Raw genomic sequence first — 20,269 nt, 5'->3', positions numbered from 1 at the left:
ATTTCTGTTGCCAAGTGAGACATTTGTCAGGTGAGCTTTACACCATTTTATGATCTTTCTTGCCACAGTTGTTAAGTGAATCACTGCAGTTGTTAAGTTAGTAGAACTGTTTTTAAGTGAATCTGGCTTCCCTATTGACTTTTCTTGTCAGCAAGTTGCCAAAGTTGAATACGTGAACCTTGGACACTGCAACTGGCATAAATATGAACCACTTGCCTTGCCTCCGCATTTTGATCACATGACCATGGGGATGCTACAATGGTCACAAGTGTGAAAAATTGTCTTAAGTCACTTTTTTCAGTGCCGTTGTAACTTTGTACAGTCACCAAATGAACTGTTGTAAGTTGAGGACTACCTGTATATTCTACTTCTTACTCAGATGACTTAAACTAATATGCATTGATAAGTGGTTGTCAATGTTAATGGCTGTTAATATTGGTGAGCAACATGGAAATGATCAGCCTGGGCAACCTTAGATTCTCATATTCCCATCCCCACTTCTCTTCCCAGACTGCCAGAAGAAAGGGGGGCAACCCATTTTAATTTTAAGATAATTATATTGTTGTTAGGTTGGAGTAAGTGAAGAAGCTGAGATAAGAAACAATGATTTTAATTTTGTCTTGTTTCAATTAATAGATTTGTTGCTATTATTATTATTATTATTGCCATTATCATTGTGTTTCCCCAAAGATAATCCCATGGGAGTGTGGAGTACAGGTAGCTCTTGATTAATACTGGTAACTGCTACAGGAATTTATGTCATTTAGGAATGACATAAAGTATAACAGCATGTGCCTACATCATTTAACAATAACAATTCCAGCAATCTCTGGTTGCTGTCATTAAGCAAAGACTGTGGGTCATTAAGTGTGAACAAGCATGGCCTGAAGTGGAATGGCTGCTTTTGGGTGTGGGAGAGTACTCAGATGGCTGCTGTGATGCTAAGCAACTATGGCAGGCACATGATATGGAGTACAAGATCCCCAGGGAGAAAAAGTGATGTCAGGCGGAGTGACTTACAATAGCGATGTGCAACGTTCCTTGCTGGTTTTCCCATTGATCCTGTTTGTGGGAAGCCTATGGGGGAGGTCACCATGGGATGCTGAAACTATCATAAATGCAAACTGGTTTCCAAGAGCCCAGATCGCAAGATGCTGCAACAGCTGTAACTTTGAGAACCAGTCATAATAACCATTAATTCAGTCCCATCATAACTTCATAATGTGATAACTTGTTGAATAAATTGCTGTTAAGCAAGAACTACTCGGAGAAAATTGGAATTCGAGACTAGGTGTCAGGGTTCCAAATAACACCCCCAACGAAAGAAAACTACGAGGCTTGAGTTTCCTCAAAGTTCCATTTTATTAGAGATGTCATATTGGCACATCTGGGAAAACCCGAATCTGAAAGTTTCCAGGTTTTCCCCACCCAAAGGAAAGTTCAAGTCCCTGCCCAACATCCACATGTCCATCACAAGGTCCAATCAAAGCACCGTCCCAAATGGAGATGACACCCAGTTCCAGACGTTCAGGTGCAGGGCAAGATGTCCTTGACTCTCTGAGAAAAGAATGCCATTATGACTATATATCACCCCGGCTCCATACAATTCCCCCTCCCAGTTTCCCACAGTAGTAAATGTGGCAGGCCTGAAGATCCAATGAGAAAGATGGCTTCTAGGCCTGACACTGGGATTCACTCTGTTTTGGATTATACTGAACTCAGATTGAAAATGTACAGAAGGTTCTTGCTTAGCAATCAAATGTTCAGCAACAGCTTGAACTTACAATGCCACTGAACATGTAGTAATTACAATTGGACCTTATATTATGGCTGTTGCAGCATCCTGAGGTCACATGAACACAATTTGTGTTCTTGCCTGCTGGCTTCCTACAATATAACTCAGTGGGGAAGCTGGAAGGAAATCAGCAGTCAGGGCCATATGAAATCCTCATTTAAAGACCCATACAGTCCTCGCATAATAATGGAAACTAGAACTGCTGGAGCTGCTCTACCTAAGTGGCATAGTCATGTAGATTTTCATCTTATGACCATGATACTCAGTGGTGGGATTCAAATAATTTAACAACCAGTTCTCTGCCCTAATGATTTTTTCCAACAACCAGTTTGCCAAACTGCTCAGAAAGTTAACAACCGGTTCTCCCAAAGTGGTGCGAACTGGCTGAATCCCACCACTGATGATACTTCATGACAGTTTCCGGTTCCAATTAAAAATGGTTAAACAAGGAAGTACTACCTGAAAATCCAATCTAGTAGTGTTTTTTTTTTAAAAAATTCCCAGGTGACTCTCAGTCTCTAAGTGGTAGTGGGTGCACAATGACATGTGTTGTGCCAGCTGTGACAATTTCTGAGGTAGTTGGCTCTGGCAAGAATTACCATATCTTGATACTGGCATATACTATTGAATGTGTTTTCCATGGACTTATGTTCAGAATTTTCAATTGGTGCAAATGTTTATAAAATGGTAGATAATGTTTTGCCCATACTGAGAGACATATCCTGATTATTAACTCTCTGCTTAGGACATTACTATTGGTAAAACTATCTTTTTTTTTAATACGAACCTGTCTGGAAGCAGCTTGGCAGAAGAGGCCCATTTAAAGGATGACCTCAATGTTTGAACACAGCAGAGGACCTTGTCTTATGCTGCTTTCAAGTTACGGAATAATTTCTGCCTTCTTTTCCTACTTCCTGGAATGGAGTTAAAATATTCCTCTTCAGCCAGTATTTTTTAGTTTCAAGGTGTGTTTATAATGATTTGTTTTTTTAATTGTTTGCTGCTTTGCAAAAAAAACAAAACCCCTTGAATAAAAGAAAAATGTGTATAATAATATCAGTGATGAGAACTGAGTCATTATTTTATCGGATGAAGGAGGGCTGATGCCAGCAAAGGATGCCTTACTTTCTCTTGCTAGTCCCCCAAAAGAGGGACTGTTTGATTCTTACAAAGGGCTTTTGAAAGTAGATTCAGGCTGTAATGAGTTCATTTCTAGGGTGAGAGTTAGCTCATTCCTGCTCCAATTCACCTCAGTAGCGATGGCTATCTTTAAGCTTTTGCTTCACTGTCCATTAATTGCTTTTCTCTTCACCTAATGCTTCTGCCACCAAAGCACACACACACACACACACACACACACACACACACACACACACATATATATATATATATATATATACACACACACATATACACATGTGTGTGTGTGTGTGTGTGTGTGTGTGTGTGTGTGTGTGTGTATATATATGTATATATATATATATATGTAGGTCTTTGGTTATTGGTTTTCTCACGTAAAATTGGAAGTGTCTTGGCGGCGTTTGAAGTCTCATTCGTCATCTTCATGCTTCAACCGTGCTTCTGGGGCAAAGAAGCAGCTGAAGCCTGAAGATGATGAATGAGACACCTCAGTAGCGATGGCTATCTTTAAGCTTTTGCTTCACTGTCCATTAATTGCTTTTCTCTTCACCTAATGCTGAAACCTCAGAAAACAAATATATATATATGTGTGTGTGTGTGTATGTATGTATGTATGTATTAGAATACTTTATTGCCAGGATATTCTTTGATAATTGAAAGTAATAGTGTGATCACGATCTCCTTTAGAGCCAGGCTGAACACTTGTGGAGAAGGTTTCTGATAATAACAGCAGAAGAGAAAGAAGAGGCATGATAAATTGCTACAAATTCAACAGATGTATTTGACTGCAACACTTCCCTGCCGCCCTCAAAAGCAAATCCATAGATTGTGTTACATAATTAGGCTGTCCGAAAGTGATGCAGGGAGCAAATCTTTGGAATTTGATCTAAAGCCAGCTTCTTGTGTGGCAAAATCATCACGTGCCTCTTTGGTGGGCGTGCTGCCAAAGGCTTTAAAGGATCATTAGGCAACTTCTAGAAATGTTTGGAAAATTGAATGTAACAGTTATGGGCATAGAATGAGACAGGAAATCCCTATGATGCTGCCGGCATGTCAAAATGCAGACCCAGTGGAAATAAACAAAAGCCAAATGCAATACAGAACTCCGCTTTGAAATTCAACTGAACTGACGTGGTTTAAATGAAAGAAAGAAAGAAAGAAACTTCTCCTAATGCAGCTGTATGGGGACTTGCCAAGAACATCTTAGGTATAGTGACCAGACATCCCGCTTTTGGCGGGACAGTCCCGCTTTTTAATAATTTGTCCCGCATCCCGCGGCAATTCCAAAAAGCCCTGATTTTTTTTTGTTTCACTCTCGTTCTGAAAATGGGAGGTGGCAACGCAAGAGGAGGAGGCGGAGAAGGGGAAGTGGTGGAGAAGGGGGTGCAAGAAGGAGGAGAGACGCCGCTTGACTTCCCCCGAGAGGAAGAGAAGTGCCGAGAGGACAACCGAGGAGAGCCAAGCCTGCCTGAAAGAGCTGAGAGGAGAGCCGAGCCTGCCTGGAAGAGCGGAGAAGCAGCAGCCGCTCCTCCTCCTTCAGGCAGGTGGCAAGACTCAGCGCACATGCGCAGCCCCCCCCCCTCCCATCAATAGTGTCCCACTTTGCCATCGCTGAAATCTGGTCACTTTAATCTTAGGTAAGGGAATACTGATAAAATCCAAGTGGATCCCATAGTTAAACCATCTATTAAAATCAACAAGGAGACAATGGAAAATTAAAATTTCTGGTAGGTGCTTTCATAGTTAAAAACATGTGCTTGAGAATTTAATTTTAAAAAAAACCCTGAATCTAGTCTAAATATTTAGAACAGGAAGTACAGAAATGGGCACCTCTTGATCTATTATTTGCCCATTTCTAAATAAGAAATAATTTCAGTAGAAAATACATATCTGCATGCAGAAGGCCCCACATTTCAAATCTGGCATCTCAAGTTCAATTAAAAAGGATTATGGAATAGCTCAGAGGAAAAGCCTTCAGCCGGAGACTTTAGGAGTTGCTAATCAGAATGCTGAGTTAAATAAGCAAATATTCTAACTAAATGTATACTAGATTCTTACGCTCTATTCATGCATGTAATACTGAGTGAACAAACTTTATGAATGAGAAATGAAGTCCTCCTCTATGGTAATTATTTATATCTCAGTTGTACAAAGACATTTTGTTTTTGAAAGCTGTGGTATTGAAGCAATGAGAGCCATGATGCGGCATTCATTCTGCCTCACCCTTCTCTTCTTTTCCCAGTAGGTTCTCAGAACAATGAAGGAAGTTGCCTTCAGAAGTTGTGGGTGCTCCATCACCAAAGGTAAAAGGTAAAGGTTCCCCTCGCACATATGTGCTAGTCGTTCCCAACTCTAGGGGGTGGTGCTCATCTCCGTTTCAAAGCCAAAGAACCAGCGCTGTCCAAAGACGTCTCCATGGTCATGTGGCTGGCATGACTAAATGTCAAAGGTGCACAGAACGCTGTTACCTTCCCACCAAAGGTTTTCCCTATTTTTCTACTTGCACTTTTTACATGCTTTCTAACTTCTAGGTTGGCAGAAGCGGGGACAAGTAACAGGAGCTCGCCCTGTTACGGGGCATTAGGGATTTGAACCACTGAACTGCTGACCTTTCGATCGACAAGTTCAGCATCTTAGCCACTGAGTCAACATGTCCATCACTAGAGGCTTTTAAAAAGAGACTGATATAGTGTCTCCTGCTTGAGCAAGAGGTTGAACTCTATTATTCTGTTATTAAAAAAAATAGATGAATTCACCACATTTGAATTTCTTTCTTAGAAATTGTTTTTGAAATTGGGCCAAATAGCCACAGGTTTTACTCCCAAGGATTCTCTGAATTATCACTATTTGTTTAGATCAGTTCTAATTGTTTTTCTTCCTGTAAGGATTCCTATTTCTTTATTTCTTGGCAAAGCTCAGAAAGAACATATGGTTATGAATGCCATCATCATTCTTTTCGCTGTCCCAGTCCTATGTTTTTCATTCAGTAGCAATGACAATTAACCAAACTTTTTTTAAAAAAAAAACCCGGCTCATTAACAGTCTAATGTAAACTGTGGTGGATACATGCTACTTTTGTCCTTATCATTTCTAACAAGCCAATTAAAATATCTCTTAATTGTTTGGTGATATACTTCACTGAATACTTCTGTGAAATGTCAATACAGGAGAAAGTAAGATTTTGCAATAATCCCTGTTTGCAAAAGGATGTCACTTGTAAGTGACAAGATTTCTAAAAACATTGAACAATGGCAAAGTTAAGAATTTAACTTTGAAAAAGTTTTAAGATTTATTTTAAAAAAAAAAGAGCCATGTATTTTCTGGAACTGGGGAAAAAAAGGGAACCAGATGAAATGCTTTTGGGAGAGTGCTATAAATTGAAATGCCAGCAATGAGAAAACTCCCCTCCCCACCTCCTTGGTAGCTATGTTCCTCATCTGAGAGGGCCAAATTATTGCAGGTGGTTTTTCACTGAAAATTTTAATGTGTAGGCAAATAGGGTTGGAGAGAGCTGTCCTCCTTCAGTACAGGATTGATTCATATACACTTTAGAACTGATTAAGTGGATCCTTGACTTGATAGTGTCTGAGAGCAATTTAAAATAGCTCAAATTGGAAACTTGAAAGTTTTTTCCCCCCTAGATATTCTTTGCTACTACAGTATCATTTGGACTGTTAGTGAAAAATCTAAACTTGTATCCTGTTAAGAATTATCTCCAGGTGGCTTAGCTCCAATGAAACCACAGTTTTCAATCACTTTTATAATTTATAATGCTTCTGCTATCCTGAAATGCTATTCTATTGACATATGTCCCGATTTTACAGGAAGAGAATACCATTTTATTTCCATATTTTTATCAATTGATTAAAAATCTTATTGCTCTTGAACCGAATTGAAAGGATAACTTTCATGTGTAATTCTATTATTCTTGCTAATCTTCTGTCGTCCAATTTCTTGAAATTTGAAGTTTTCCCAGAAAAAAAAGAATATCCAACTTTACTTCAGATCCACGTCAGATAAAATTCAGCTTGCAATTCACCATTTTAAATATAACAAACCTACAGATAGGCCTTGAATTATGACCACAATTGAGCCCAAAATTTCTGTTGTTCAGTGAGACATTCATTAAGTGAGTTTCGCCCCATTCTACAATCTTCCTTGCACATTTGTTAAGTGAATCACTGCAATTTGTTAAGTGAGCTGTGCAGTTGTTAAGTGAATCTGGCTTACCCATTGACTTTGCTTGTCAGAAGGTTGCAAAAGGGAATCACATGACCCCCCCAGGACACTGCAACCATCATAAATAATAGTCAATTGCCAGGTAACTGAATTTTGATCGCATGACCACGGCGATGCTGCAATGATCATATTAAATTTCTGCCTTAGTCATAAAAGCCAGCTGGTTGACTTTCGGCCAGTCACTCTCTCTGAGCCCAACAACCCAGAGACAAGAAAGGTGTGTTTGATATGTTCACCACCTTGAATTATTCGTAGAAATAATGAAGGCAGGAAATAGATAGATAGATAGATAGATAGATAGATAGATAGATAGATAGATAGATAGATAGATAGATAGATAGATAAAAACCTAAAAACAAGATATTGCATTTTGACTGTTCACAAAAATGTATCTTGGAGAGAGGCAAATAGGGAGAGTGATTATCCTCAAAATATGGCCCAGAAGAAATCTAGTAGACCTCATGTGGTTGCAACCTTTGCATATCTCTGCTACTTTTTAAAACATGACATTGTTGCTTTGTTTAATGTTATTTCATAAGCCTGGGAGAAAAAAGTACAATTATTATAGAACCAACTCCTTAAGCAGCAGCAGCATTTATTTCCCTCCTTTATTTCCCGCAGACATTTAAACAGAAGGCAGAATGCTTTAACAAATAGCAAAGAGGTGCTGTGGTTGTTGGGGAAGCTCGGAAGCACTTCTTCCAAATCTGCTTTGAAACATGGATAGCCCTATATGAATCAAAACTCAATCAGAAAGGAAAAGGGGCAACAACACACAACAACTGCGAAATGAATAATGAAAATTCTGGTACTGTTCCAAAATGTTCCTATAGAGCAGCAGATCCCAACCCATTGGTGAAATCCAAATTTTTTTACTACCGGTTCTGTGGGTGTGGCTTGGTGGGCGTGGTGTGGCTTGGTGGGTGTGGCTTGATGGGCATGGCAGGGGAAGGATATTGCAAAATCTCTATTCCCACCCCACTCTGGAGCCAGCCAGAGGTGGTATTTGCTGGTTTATTTATTTATTTATTTAATCGTATTTATATACCGCCCTATCTCCCAAGGGACTCAGGGCGGTTTACAGGCACTAAAAACAGATAAATAGAATATAAATACAATATAAAACATTTAAAAAACTTATTCTAAAGCCCGTCCAATTAAAAATAGAAATAAAACCCAATTTAAAACCCAAAATTTAAAATCTAGCTCAGTCCTGCACAATTAAATAAGTATGTTTTAAGCCCAGCGGAAGGTCCGAAGGTCCAGCTGGCGAAGTCCGGGGGTAGATCGTTCCAGAGGTGGGAGCCCCACAGAAGGCCCTTCCCTGGGCATCGCCAGGCGACATTGCCTCGCTGGCGGCACCCTGAGGAGACCCTCTCTGTGAGAGCGCACGGACGGTGGGAGGTATTCGGTCGCAGTAGGCGGTCCCAGAATAACCCGCCCAATGCCATGGGCGCTTTAAAGGTGGTCACCAAAACCTTGAAGCGCACCCGGAAGGCCACAGGAAGCCAGTGCAGTCTGCGCAGGATAGGTGTCATATGGGAGCCACGAGGGCTCCATCTATCACCAGCGCAGCTGCATTCTGGACTAACTGTAGCCTCCGGATGCCCCTCAAGGGAGCCCCATGTAGAGAACATTGCAGTAATCCAGGCGAGGCGTCACGAGTGCGTGAGTAACCGTGGATAGGGCATCCCGGTCCAGAAAGGCGCAACTGGCGTACCAGGCGAACCTGGTGAACGCTCTCCTGGAGCGGCCGTCAAATGCTCTTCTAGAGACAGCCGTTCATCCAGGAGGGCGCCTAAGTTGCGGACCCTCTCCATCGGGGCCAATGACTCGCCACCGATGTTCAGCCGCTGGATTTAGCTGACTGTGCGGGATGCGGCATCCACAGCCACTCTGTCTTGGCGGGATTGAGCTTGAGCCTGTTTCTCCCCATCCAGACCCGTCGGCCTCCAGACACCGGGACAGCACTTGATAACCGTTGGGGTGGTTCGGTGTAGAAAAGTACAGCTGAGTATCATCCGCATACAGCTGATACTTCACACGAAACCACTGATGATCTCACCCAGCGGTTTCATGTAGATGTTAAACAGAAGGCGAGAGAATCGACCCTGCGGCACCCCACAAGTGAGGCGCCTCGGGGACGACCTCTGCCCCCCTGTCAACACCGACTGCGACCGGTCGGAGAGATAGGAGGAGAACCACCGGTAAACGGTGCCTCCCACTCCCAATCCCCCCAACCGGCGCAGCAGGATACCATGGTCGATGGTATCGAAAGCCGCTGAGAGGTCTAATAGGACCAGGGCAGAGGAACAACCCCTATCCCTGGCCCTCCAGAGATCATCTACCAACGCGACCAAAGCCGTCTCCGTGCTGTAACCGGGTCGGAAACCGGACTGGAACGGGTCTAGATAGACAGTTTCATCCAGGTGCAAGGGAAGCTGATATGCCACCATCCTCTCTACAACCTTCGCCGCAAAGCGAAGGTTGGAGACCGGACGATAATTACCTAAAACAGCCGGGTCCAGGGAAGGCTTCTTAAGTTCTCTGAACTACTCAAAATTTCCGCTGCTGGTTCTCCAGAACCTGTCAGAACCTGCTGGATTTCACCCCTGTCTTAACCTTTTGGGCCTCAAGGACCAGTTCCATGGAGAAAGGTTTCTCTGTGTACTAGAGGGGGCATGGTTTTGCCTGCATCTGGTGGGTGGGGCTTCACTTGTTTGTGTGGCCTGGTTGCTGGCATGATTCAGACCAGTGCTGGACTGGGGGATTGGGAACCCCTGCTGTAGAAGAACACTATGGTATATTTAATAAACTTGAAAAGCCTTTCTAAATGAAAGGTCCTGCTGGAAAAGTGCTGCCAAACAATTACAAAGAAAACCACAGCCTCAGTTAACCTGTTGACTGGTGGGCTATTTATGAAAATATTTCATGCTAAATACTATAAAACTGTATCTGACTGCCAAAACCATTGTTTTCCCAGTTGGCAGCATTATCCATGCTTGGTGCATATGTTTAAAAACATACAGCTCATGCCGTACATCAATATTACACTGAGAGTTTGTCAGAAAGAGTGCCAGTGTACATCCTAATGCATGCACAAACTGGAAACTGCATATGTGTGGTTATTCCATAACTATTCCTCATCCAATGGAGATATAGGAAACGTCTATAAACAGGGACCGTTTCTTTAGTAGAGCAGAAGTAAGCACTACCAGACAATCTTTCTTCAGAGAAATTTCTTTCTGGCATATATAAAGATGGTCTGTCCTTCATGAAGATGACATGAACTGCCACAGAGGTATCCTAGGTGATGCCAAAGGAAACAGAAAAAATTGCAGAAACATGTGCCAGGACTGATTCCCTTGCATGATCCCATCAGCTGATTTCCTTCTATCTAGTTACCACATTTTTTCCATCTACAAGACACTCCCATGTATAGGATGTCCTCTCACTTTTCTTACCCAAAATTCAGAAATCAGGCAAAAACTGTCTCAGGTGGTGGGGGCGGGGCCTGCATATAAAGCAGCAGCCCAGGGCCAAAGTGCTGGTGGAACGCCAGTGGGTCAGAGAGGGTACTGAAGCAAGCGGGCATCCTACCTGCTGCTCCTTCCTGTCCAGAGCTGGAATGCTGCCGCATTTAAGTGCAGGTAGATGCCAGCCTTCCTCCGGTGGGCCTGGGCAACTGCGGGAGAGAGATGGGCCTATTTCAGCACCTGGCGCCCAGATGCCCTTGTTTCCCCCAAGCATTTATTTGCCTACATGATTTCCAGCTCTGCTGGATTGCATTTCTCTGTCGTGTTTCTCATCATCGTGTGCAGGGAAACAAAAGTTTGTGGGACTAAAAAGAAAAGAAAGTTCAAGCAAGGGCCGTGGTGGCTCAGGCTGTAAGAAGCCTGTTATTAAAACACAGCAGCCTGCAATTACTGTAGGTTCAAGCCCCACCAGGCCCAAGGTTGACTCAGCCTTCCATCCTTTATAAGGTAGGTAAAATGAGGACCCAGATTGTTGGGGGGGCAATAAGTTGACTTTGTAAATATATACAAATAGAATGAGACTATTGCCTTACACACTGTAAGCCGCCCTGAGTCTTCGGAGAAGGGTGGGATATAAATGTAAATAATAAAAAAAAATCAATTCCAACTTTGTGACATCTTTTTTTTTTTTCATGAGAAGTTGGAATTGATTGATTGAACTTTTTTTGTGGGGGGGGGTTTCCCACAAACTTTTTCCCTGCACACAACAGAGAGAAACGCGACAGAGAAACGCGATGGAGCTGGAAATCAGGTAGGCAAAGAAATGCTTGGGGGAAGCAAGGGCATCTGGGAAGTGGTGTGTGGGTCAATCTCCGCAGCATGGCGCTGCGCTGCAATGGAGTAATGGGAAATGGAGCAGCTGGCACGAGGGAAGGAGGAGGCTGCTTTCCCTGTTTCTTGTCTCCCTGCTCCTCTTCCTTCCGTCATGCTGGCCACTTCATTTCCCATTTCTCCATTGCAGTGCAGCGCCCGGGATCCACTTTGATAGCGGGGGAGGTAATTTAATACCTGGTTCACCCAGGGTCAGGTTGGCCATCGTGGGAGGCTCATCCCACATGTGTGGCAGAGCTGGAAGACAGGGATGGGCCACACTTCCAATGATGAACAACCTGACCCTGGGTGAACCATGGTTCTCCTCTTAGCCCCTGTGTATAGGATGCCCCTCCATTTTTAGGTAAATATTTTTAAGGAAAGTATCATCTTATACACGGGAAAATATGATATCTACATTCCCTAAATCATCACTTAGCAATCTGTCTTACTTTATCAAGTTCAAGGATCATTTATTTACTTTACTGAGATCACTGAGAGATGGAGACAAATTCCATGTGAGTCTAATCACACTTGGCCAATAGGGTATTCTACATTCTACATCAGGGCAAACTATTCCATATAATTTATCAATACACTGTTTTCTCTTTCCTTCAAGGAGAGGAGAAAAAAAAGGACTCACAATTCCTCACTGGAAACATCTTGAAAATTAATATGGTAACATAGGTGAATTGCAAAACTGAGAATTAATAATGTCACCAAAATCTATATTCACCTGGGAGTTATTGGCTATATTTCAAAACAGGACTAAATTTCTCCCCACAAAATTCCCAAATTTTCAAATGGTCACTGCAATGTATAATTCTAAATATTGTTTTCATAGATACTTGGTTCTTTAGCATAAGTGCCACTCATATTAGATAATGTTGAATGTTTTCATGGTAATTGTTTGAGGGAAAGGAGTTTTTGAATATCGTATATATTTCCAAAGTGCTTGGCATATTGCAAGCTTATCTTATTACTTTCCTGCTCAACTTGCTGAATCCCCTTGCATGCCAGTTTTATATTTGCACTCATGAAGGGAAACTGAGTCTGATAGTAGAAATAGTGTAGAGAAAAGATAGAAAGATTTGGCATTACCCACCATGGATGGAAATGGTGAAATTGCTGAGATGGCAAACTGTCTTCTTTAATTACAGAAAGGTCATTATTGACATTTATCAATGACTGAAAGCTCCTTTTGGACTTTTTTTGTGTGTGTGTGTGTGTGCATAAAAAAGAACATGGTTTTGTGACTTATGATTTTGGCCATTGGAAAAAATAGGCTATAGAAAGAAAGGAATTATGATATAATCTTAGTGAGAGAGGTTTGATTAGAATTGTATATATAATTGCTGAGAGGAGGAGCAGAAGACACACAAACACACGCAAACAAAAACTTTGTTCTTTTTTTAATCTCCTTTTTTCTTTGTTTCATCTCCTGTTCTTTCTTTTTTCTTTTTCTTTAGTTTAATCAAACTTCTTTAAACAAATAGAATAGCATAAAGAAGCACGGAGATGTCCTTAAAAAAAGCATGCAACAGCTGTTATGTAAACACCAAATTGGACTCAGGAGAGAGTGAGAGAGAAATTCAAGATTGAACCACCTTGAATCTCTTTGATATAAGAAGGAATAAGAGGGATAAAGAGAATCTCTCTTAATTTTAAGAGCCTGTTATTTACTAATAACCTGTTTTATCAGTAGCATTCCTATATTTGATAGTTAAATAACAAACAATATCAGTATTCCCTAGGTAAAGTTTTCAGTAATGTTTTCCGTAGAAACATGCTAAGGGTTTTGAAGATAAACACACTTAATAAATTTGCATTTCATGTGGGGAGAAGGAGGGATATTTTGTTATTTTGATCATAAGAAAGGGAGGCAGTATATGTCTTCCCACAAAGGAAGTTAAAAATATATCAAAGCTTGAGATTTAATAGGCCTTTGATCATCTCTGGAGCCTCAAGAAAAGCTTGAATAATATAAACACCAACTCCAAACAGAAATTCATTAACCAAATTATAACAATTTAATGTCTCGTATTAGAAACACTTACATAAGAAATACATTGTACACTGAAGTTAGATCAAACCCAGAAATGCAAATTTATGCATAATTTTCAGAATCATCTGGAGGATGAAGGAAAATTTCAAATAAATATGAAAACACTGTAAATTGGCAATAAGCAAATAAGCAAAAAGTTGTGGTGATGTTTTCTAATTTTACTCTGAAGTAAAAAATTCTCTTCAGGGAACTTAAGCAGTACTTTAATCCCAATATACTCACAAATATATGTGGAAGATTACAGACTACAATCTGTAGTTTAATTGAAGATTACAAACCACAATTTATCTCAGTTGTTAGGTTGGTTGATAGATATTTTTGACTTCCTAATCTAGGGCTGAGAGAGACTGGCCCAACTGGCTTCTGTACCCACGTGAGGACTAGAATCTGGAACTTCTCATTTCTACAACATATTTTATACTTACTCTTTTCTTTGCATGGAATATAAAATATAACGATGATACAATATGATACAACAATTTAAAACTATAAATATATATTCTGCAAGGTAATGGAATTTGTCACTGCATATTACTACAACATTACGATAATTGCTATCAAGAACTACACTCCTAAACTAATCATAAGTTCTAGGAAAGCTTAGAGAAATATTGGATGTTACACTTGCACAAAGATATCAACTTACCATTAGATACAACATGTAGTCCTCAACTTATGACTAGTCACTTAATGATAGTTTGAAATACATTGGAATCCACCCGAAGTACTTACAACCTGTTTCTGTTCCCTTGGCCAGCAACCACCCTGCATTTATGGTTGTTTGCAGCACCTCAATCATGTGACAGTGATTTATTATATTTCCCCCCCTAAAAACTAAAGTTTACTTCCAGTTTTTGGCAAAAAATGTCCTACAGTAAATAATGGGTTCACTTAATGACCATTGTGATTTGCTTAACAACAGCCACAAAAAGTAGTAAAATCAGGTCATATGATCAGAACACTTTACAACTGTCACAATTTATGACCATAATGGGCAGGGTCCATTGTGGACATAAACTGAAGACTACTTGCAATCTTCTGATTTGATTGCAACTTTCTATAGCAACCTTCCTGAAGCTAGCACTCATTATTCCATCTGGAAACAACAACAGCTATTGCTCAATATAACTGAAGAGTATCTACTTAGGAAAGGCTGCTTCATGCAAAATGGTATTTGATTAGATATACAGTAGCTAGTATAAGATTTTCCTATATCTCTTTCTAAGACTAATATTTAAGTAATGGTATGCAAAGATCAGAATCATTTATATGACTGACAGGTAAACAAATGCAGTTTATGGATGCCGAGCATATTGCTTCTGGAAAGGTCAGTGTTAAATCAGATGTCCCATATTCTTAATATTATTCTTCGGAAATCAGGATTTTTACATCACTCAAAAGTATGAAAAATAAATCACATCAGTATTTTACCAACTGACAGAAAATTAACATTTAATGCTAATGTATCAGGAGAATCAGTTTATTCCATTCTCCATAAACAGATTGCTAGGATGAAGAAAAGTGATATTTTAAACCCCATAGGCATGGTCGTATATTGTTTCTAATGTATACTCTCCAAAGTATTTCAAGAAAACATGTTTCCCAAAAGCAACAATTAAATGTTATTTTCCATAAAGGGTTTTTTTCTTTGCATTCTAATTTACAGACAGTTTTTATAGAAAGAACATACATTAACTACAGTATAGAGAAATTGGAATCTGCGGATCAATCAATCCATTTTTCTATCCTCATTTTCAGGGCAGCATATATATGTATATGTATATATGTGGAGTACATTCAGAAAGTATTCAGATCCCTTTATTTTTGTCAGTTTTGTTATGCTGCAGCCTGATTCTACAGTTGTTGAATTGTTCAGACCCTTTGCAACAGCCCTTGAAATTTAGCTCAGGTGCCTCCCATTTCTCTTGATTGTTGCTGACATGTTTCTACACCTTGATTGAAATTGAGCTATGCTAACTTCAACTGATTGGACATGATTTGGAAAGGCCTACACCTCTCAATAGAAGGCTTCACAGCTGACAATGCATACTATAGCAGAGCAAAAGCCCTGAGGTCAAAGAAACTGCCTGCAGAGCTCAGAGACAGGATTATTGCAAGGCACAGCTTTGGGGAAGGCTACAATAAAATTTCTGCTGCACTGAAGGTTCCTAAGAGCACAGTGGCCTCCATAATTCTCAAGTGGAAGACCTTTGGCACAACCAGGATTCTTCCAAGAGTTGGTCGCCCAAGCAGACTGAGCAATTTGGGGAGAAGGGCCTTAGTAAGAGAGATGATGAAGAACCCAATGGTCATTCTGACTGAGCTCCAGAGATCCTGTGGAAATGGGACAGAGTTCCAGAAGGACAACCAGTATGGCAGCCCTCCACTGATTTAGGATTTATAGCACAGTGGTTAGATGGAAGCCTCCCTTCAGTACAAAACACATGAAAGCCAGCTTGGAGTTTGCAAAAAAAGACTTGAAAGACTTTCAGACTGTGAGGAAGAAGATTCTCTGGTCTGATGAAACCAAGGTTGAACTGTTTGGCCTCAATTCTAAATGTTATGTCTGGAGGAAACCAGACACCACTCATCACTTATTTATTTTTATTTTATTTATTTATTTATTTTTGTCACACAGTATATATAAGCATAAGCATGAAATAATTATACAATATATAAGCATATATATAAGTATGAGTTGTAATACCTATATTAATTAGATATAATGAAGGAAAACAATAGGACAGGAACAGTAGGCATGTTTGTGCTCTTATGCATGCCCCTTACAGACCTCTTAGGAATGGGGTGAGGTCAATGGTAGATAATTTTTGGTTGAAGCTTTTGAGATTTTGGGAAGAGACCACAGAGTCAGGTAGTGCATTCCAGGCATTAACAACTCTGTTACTGAAGTCATATTTTCTGCAGTCAAGATTTACATTAAGTGTAAATCTATTGTGTGCTCGTGTTTTGTTGCAACTGAAGCTGAAGTAGTCTTCGACAGGAAGGACATTGTAATAGATGATTCTATGAGTTAAACTCAGGTCATGTCGAAGACGGCATAGTTCTAAATTTTCTAAACCCAGGATTTGCCCAATATCATCCCAATAGTGAAGTATAGTGATGGCAGCATCATGTTGTGGGGTGTTTTTCAACAGCAGGGACTGGGAGATTGGTCAGGGATGAGAGAAAGCTGAATGGATTAAAGTACAGATATATCCTGATTGAAAACCTGTTCCACAGTGCTCAGGCCTCAGACTGGGCTAAAGGTTCACTTTCCAACACGACAATGAACCTAAGCATACAGCCAAGAGAACACAGGAATGGCTTAGGGACAACTCTATGAATAGAGTTCATAGTTCATGAATAGAGTGGCCAAGCCAGAGCCCTGACTTGAACCCTATTGAACATTTTTGGAGGGAGCTGAAAATGGTTATCCACCAATGGTCGCCATCCAATCTGGCTGAGCTTGAGAGGATTTCCTGCCAGACTGCCAGAAAATCCCCCAATCCAGGTATACAAAGCTTGTCACATCACATCCCAAAAGACTGGAGGCTGTAATTGCTGCCAAAGGTGTTTCATCAAAGTACTGACTGAAGAGTCTGAAAACTTATGCCAATGTGATATTTCCAGGTTTTTTTCTTTTTAATAAATTTACAGACATTTCTAAAATTCCATTTCCACTTTGTCATTAATGGGTACTGAGTATAGATTGAGGAAAAAAATTAATTTCAACAACTGTAAAATCAGGTTGCAGCATAACAAAATTAACAAAAGTGAAGGGGGTCTGAATACTTTCTGAATGTAATATATATTCGGTATATATTCTGCATTTTCCAAGTGCCTGCCGACTGTTATATTTGAGATGTTATAGGTAATTCCAAACCTCTACATCAATTGGTATTGGATATCTTGATGCTTTGCTGTTGTAGTCATAAATTACAGCCACACTTGTGTTATTAATCCCAGAAAGATGATTTGCAATGAGCTACTGGGTTTAATTGGTATATAAATCATGAAACTGGTTATAAACTTAGATTGATGTTAACCATAATAAATGATTACACTTTTTTTCACTTATTTTGCATGCTGAACATAATGCGAGATTAATGATCTTCTGCTAGCCTTTACATTCCAACAGTGATAGTCAGATGCCAGAACATTCTGTAATCTCTCAGAGAAAATCTAGTTGTCAAACAGGCCTGAGGAAGCATATCTATTTCCCCAAAACAGAGTTATCCAAAATAATTCAGTTTAATAGCAAAGCATAAAACATGGCCAAAAGTATAAAAAAGAGGGGAAGGGGGTAAAGCACCACGAGCAAGGACTTTAATATGTGCTACTTTTCAAAGATTAAATCCAGCTTTCTGCATTATGAAAACCAATAGGAAGCTCAAAAAATTCACATTGTGAGGAAGATTGAAGATTCTCAATGGCTATAATTAGTCCTAAAGGAATAAAATAAAAATGCTGATTTCGAAAGTGAAGCTGTTTACCACAACATAAACTATGCCTACACAAGTCACTCATATTTTTCTTTTCCTAGCAACATTTGCCTAATAAACATGCCTGGATGACCCTTACAACTTTTAGCTTTCTCAGTAAAGACATACTGCCACAAGAACATGCCTGGATGACATGGTCATCCATAAACATGGTCATCCATAAACATGCCTGGATGACCCTTACAACTTTTACAACTTTTAGCTTTCTCAGTAAAGACATACTGCCACAAGAACAAGTATGGTATTTTGCAAAGAATCAGAAAATATATTTTTCCTCCAATCATAGAACTAAATGTTTTTAGTTTTTACTAGGACTATATTTTCAGCACCACTAGAAACATTACTTAGGTGAATGGTTTTTCAAAATCTGTTTTATTTTTGTTCTTCACTTTCCATGCTGCTTTTGTTACTGGTAATGTGTATACATGCAGTATACCTGGTGCAGGCATATGATAAACATATCTAAATGCAAAGAATTTACACAGAGTTTGTGAAAGGCTCCATTCCAGCTTTCACATAAGTGTCTGAACTTCTTGTATGGAAGTCACTTTTAGCATTGGTAGCATCTCTACCAATTCTGTATATTCCTGTACAAAAGTATTAACTATCACTATTTAGATAAGTTTAGATAAATTCAGACAATAGTGCAATATTAGTATAAATCAATAGTATTTTCACATTTGGATCTTCTTTCCATTCCCCAACTTCGGCAAATTAGAATTTAAATTTAAAAATTAGAATTTAAATTTAAAAATTTAAATTTAAATTTAAAAAAGTCCTTCTTGTATAAAATAATAGAGATTTTCCTGTAAAAAAGGGACAATAATAAATAATTTAAATATTAACAGTTAATGCAAGTTTGATTTCTGTTATTCATTCTCAAAACTTTGTCACAATTGTTATTTAAACCCATGTGCCCTGAATATATATTAGATTCTGTCTGGAAAAAAAATATTCTGGAATTTAATGATGCAATCATTTTGCATCTCTCTCTTGACGCTAACTTGGCTCTTCATATAGCATTTTAATCACCCCATGAATCTAGAAATAATGCTAAATGTGGTATGTCCTTTTTCCATTCATGTGTAGAATTGTAGATTTGTTTTCTCCTCTACAAATTCTTCCTATAATTGGTACTAACAAATCTAAATCCCTGGAAATAGAAAGGCTATCTACCCAGATGAGAGAGCATTATTTTTCACATTAAAACATTAATTACTTTTAAACAGATTAATTACTTAGACAGCCAATGTGTTTGGATATATAATTTTGTAACTGCAAACTTTGAAATTAATGAGCAAGATGCCGCCTCTTTCTTCTTGCCATCCTTTTTTCAAGTAAGGAAATTTAAAGCAAATTTGGAGGTTTACTTTTTTGTAAGACTAGGAAAAGTTCAAAAGCAAATGGCTTGTTACTGTATCTCAGTTTGCATTCGCTTTATAAATGGTCAAAGATGGTTAAAATGTTTCCTCTAACACTTTTTCCCCTCTAACATTAAAAAAAAAAGTTTTTATTTTAAAAAAAAGATAGCAAAAAAATGTAAATGTAAATATCAGCGGCGTTCTATTTTGTATAAGCATTCATCTTGCCGTAGATCAATTGCAGAAAAATTCCCTAATTTGTTTCCTTCTATTAATCATTGTAGAAAACTTTATAAACTACAGTGAAGTAAATCACACTGTGTTCAGTATAACCATCTTATTGAAAATAACGCTATATATAAATATCAGCTTAGCAAGCTGCTCTAGTTATATATTATTCAATAGCCTAGAAACAATTTTAGATATCATTTATTAATTTCTATTTATTTGATTTATATCCTGCCTTTCCCTTTAATTGAATAAAATAAACTAGAAAATTATAAACCTCAGAATAACTTAGCATAAAATTACATATTTTAATTATTTTGCATCTTAACTCAGTCACAAAGAGAAGCAGTTGACAACATCAAGATGATCATAAATATTCCTATTAGTTTACTATCTTGTATTGCTTCAGGAGACACGAGACAACTCCCCAAAGTATATTGTAATATTTTACTGAATGAAGAACTTCATATATAGTTTGCCACTTGAATGTAAGTCAGGAGTGACAATTGGATAGTGTTCTTTCTATTTTAGAGTGTCAGGAACAACTCACAGAGGAACTAGAGCAGGGCTGTCAAACTCCTGGCCTGCGGGCG

This window comes from Ahaetulla prasina, chromosome 3 (genome assembly GCF_028640845.1).
Source record: "Ahaetulla prasina isolate Xishuangbanna chromosome 3, ASM2864084v1, whole genome shotgun sequence".
In the NCBI taxonomy this organism is placed as follows: domain Eukaryota; kingdom Metazoa; phylum Chordata; class Lepidosauria; order Squamata; family Colubridae; genus Ahaetulla; species Ahaetulla prasina.
The sequence above is the reverse complement of the archived record's forward strand: the minus strand, read 5'-3'. Positions refer to the sequence as shown.